The sequence below is a fragment of the Silene latifolia genome, unplaced genomic scaffold (genome assembly GCF_048544455.1).
Source record: "Silene latifolia isolate original U9 population unplaced genomic scaffold, ASM4854445v1 scaffold_88, whole genome shotgun sequence".
Classification (NCBI taxonomy): Eukaryota; Viridiplantae; Streptophyta; class Magnoliopsida; order Caryophyllales; family Caryophyllaceae; genus Silene; species Silene latifolia.
The window spans coordinates 621,775-625,604 of NW_027413793.1; the positions used below are offsets into that span (position 1 = coordinate 621,775).

Sequence of the window (3,830 nt, forward strand, 5' to 3'; positions counted from 1 at the left end):
TAATCCTCTTCTTAGGGACTTAATCGTCATTTAAGTCCTTAGTTACCCTAATACTTGTACTCAGTATAAAAACCCCATTGTTTTATGGGATTAAGAATCAAGTTAATTTAACATTTTCCTAATTATGTTTTAGTAGGTTAATTACATTGTAATCCTTAATTCAATCTTAATCAAATCTTAATCTTTCATTAGTCATTCAAGTGTTCTTAGATTTAGTTGGGTAATTTGAAGACTATTTGGGTTTATTGAAGAATTGACAACTCTTCATCATTCATCAAGTGTTATTCTATTATTCTTTGCTTATTATTTGGATCATCCTTAAGTTGGTATAATCCCTTTTACCCTTTGCTTTATTATTGTTCTTTACTTTACTCATTCACCATGTTTAACCTTGTTAGTATGATTGACACCTTTATTAGCATGTTTACCATGATCATGAATGAGTAGTCTCCTAGCTAGGGTTAATGGGGGATTAGAGGAATTAAACATGGGGTATATCCATACTTAATTTAATGTGTTTTCCATATGATTGCTTGCTTGTTGTAGTTTCAACTTATATACATATTATGCTTGATGAAATGCTGATTGACAACCTAGCATGAATCTCCTACCCATTCAACAAGACTCGTAAGATATAAACTAACTCGAGCCTTGTTAGACCATGCATATAGTTGAATAGGAAGAAACTAAGCCGACTTTTAGGTGTTGTACAGTCTTGACCGACTCGGCTCCGGGACCCAAATCTTCCTAGGAATTGTAAGACATAAACTAACTCGATTCCACTACAACAATAATTTGCTTGCATCTATGTAAACATGTTTGTATGATCTTCACCACGATTCCCCTATACCCATGATACCCTAGTGCCTTAATCAATTGTTTACAAACTCGTTTTACTTGCTTTGGTTTGCTTTCATTTCTTTACATTTTATTATTAAGTAGTTTAGATTGCAAACCTCAAACTCAACCCAAAATTGTGACACCCTAACACATAGCTTTACAACCGTTAAGTTGATCCAATACATGTCCCTTGGGATCCGATCTTTACTCACCACTCTACTAAAAGTAGTTAGTTTAGATTATAAATATTGTTTTGATTGGTTAGCTTAGACGACAAAGTTTAGACCGAATCAAAAATGGCGCCGTTGCCGGGGACGGTGTTCAATTGAATTGTTATTTGTTGTTTTTAGTTGTGTCTTTCTTAACCTTAGGAAAGTCAAATTGCTCAAGGTAGTTTTAATTGTTTTCTAGTTGTTTGATTTTTTGCATGTCTAGGAGATGACTAGGTAGACTTTTGCCTATTGATCCCGAGATTGAAAGAACCTGGACCAATATTAGAAGAGTTGTTAGAGGAACTTCGACAATTGTGGGTATTGGAGAACTTGTGGACATTGGTATTGTCCAATCGGATAGTGTTGAGTTTACCAACCCTTTTGCAAGACAAGGAGAGGAAAACCCAATCCCAAACCAACCATAAAATTAACCTACAATGCCTAAGTTTTCATCTCATTCCGTACCAACCAAGGAGAACCTACCAAATGGTACTCCAACACCACCTCACTTAACCAGTAATTTCATTGCCAAATCCGCATTCATACAATTAGTTGAGAGAAGTCAATTTGGAGGGATGCCTAGTGAGGATCCTCATTTATATATGGAGACTTTTTGTGACTATTGTGATGCAATCTCTCAAATGGGGGTGACTCAAAACCAAATTCGATGGGTATTGTTTCCTTTTTCCTTGATCGGAACCGCAAAACAATGGTTAAAAAGCATAGACAAGGCTACTCTTGGTATTGATTCATGGAAGAAGTTAGCATTTGCCTTCTACAAGAAGTTCTATCCTCCGGAGAAGACTAACATGTTGAGAGCCCAAATCACCGGGTTCAAGCAAAGAGATGAAGAGTCCTTATATGAGGCATGGGAAAGATTTAAAGATACATGTCGCTCTTGTCCTCATCGTGGACTAAGTGAATGGTTTCTTGTTCAACCATTTTGGAATGGGTTGTATGAAGATTCTAGGAATGTGCTCAACATGGGTTCTAATGGAATATTCACCTAGGTTTATGACAAACAAACTTGGGCTAAAATAGAAGAGATGGCGGTTCATAACTCTCAATATAGTAGGCCAAGAAAAGCTACTATGGGAGGGAGACATGAAGTTGACTCCGTCACACAATTGAGTGCCGATTTGGGTGCCCAACTAAGTGTTCATATGGACACAATAAACTTGAAATTTGAGAAAGCCATGGCCAAGCTCAATGAAGCTTCTCTAGCACCCATACAACATGTCAATGCCATGGTGGCAACATCCTCAATCCGAAATGGAGTGTGTGAGAATTGTGGAACTTTGGGACATGATCAACTAGAGTGTAAGGGCACAAGTGAGCAAGTGAATGCTTTCCAAGCATACAAGAATGGAACCCCTTACTCCAACTATTAAAATGAAAATACAAAATTCCACCCAAACCTCATACAAAAGCCAAAATGTCCAAAACCCTCAACCCACATACACCCCACCTCCAATGAGAAACCCTACTCAAAGACCATACTTCAACCAAAAACCAACCCTCTTACAATCAATCCAATGACCAAGCTTTTGATGTTTAAAAAGCGGTCCTCCAAATGCAAAAGAGCCAATAAGATTTCTTTGCTCAAATGCAAAGAGATAGCCAAGCCAAAGACACTACCATCTACAATATCCTTGCTCACACGAAGATGTTAGAGACTCAGTTGTCTCAATTGTCCTCTTCAAGTTCCCAAAGACAAAAAGGACAATTACCTCCTCAAGTTAATCCTCCTACAAGAAATGAGACTATCAATGCCATCCACTTGAGGAGTGGTTCAAGATATGAAGGACCCAAGATGCCAATTGAAGAGAATATCATTGAAGAGGATGTTGTCAAGCAAAGTGATGTTATTGAACCATTGAAAAGGAAACCTAAGGTGGTAGAGCCAACTTCCAATGACTCATCAAAGAAGAAAAATGAAGAGAAGGCCAAAGAATTTGAGAAAGAGCCTATTGTGATTAGACTTCCGTTCCCAAGTCGCCAAGCCAAGCCCAAGCTTGATGAGAAACTTGGAAAGTTCATGGAGATTGTGAAGAACTTAGAGGTTTCTATACCATTCACGGAGCTAATAGACCATGTTCCGCCTTATTCGAAAAACATGAAAGATATCCTAACCAAGAAGAAGTCCATAAGGAAGTTGGAAACCATTAACTTCACAAAGATTAGTAGTGTAATTATTCAAGGGAATTCTCCACCCAAGCTCAAATATCCGGGAAACTTCTCCATTCCATGTACCATTGGTGATACCACAATCAACAAAGCAATATGTAATCTAGGTGCAAGTGTGAGTGTCATGCCATATTTGGTATGTGAAAGGCTAGGGTGGGAGAGCTCAAGTGCACTAACATGGCCTTACAAATGGCGGACCAGATAACAAAGAAACCACTAGGGCTATGGGAAGATGTACCCGTAAGACTTGGAAAGTTTTTCATACCGGTGGACTTTGTCATTGTTGATATGGAGTAAGATTCCAATATTCCAATATTCCAATATTCCAATCATTCTAGGAAAATCATTCCTACATACCACCGGAGCGGTGATTGATGTAAAGCACGGGATGCTCACACTTGAGGTGGGTGATGAAACAATCACCTTCAATCTTGATAAGACTATGAGAGCTCCCAACTTGTTTGAGCCATGCTTTATGGTTGATCACTATACTCGGGAAGGTGACAAGAAGAAGATGGAATCTCCTTTCAAAAAACAAGGGAAAGATGGAAATATCAAAGAGAAGGGCAAAGACACACCGCCCAATTGGAA

At 38.4% G+C, this 3,830-nt stretch overlaps 1 non-coding gene across 1 annotated transcript; it reads right to left on the reverse strand.

Annotated features, from left to right (window-relative positions):
* Positions 1-1,861: 1,861 nt before the first annotated feature.
* On the reverse strand, positions 1,862-1,968 carry LOC141640567 (small nucleolar RNA R71). The gene has a single exon (XR_012543062.1). It is a non-coding gene; the product is annotated as a small nucleolar RNA R71 (small nucleolar RNA).
* Positions 1,969-3,830: the final 1,862 nt, after the last annotated feature.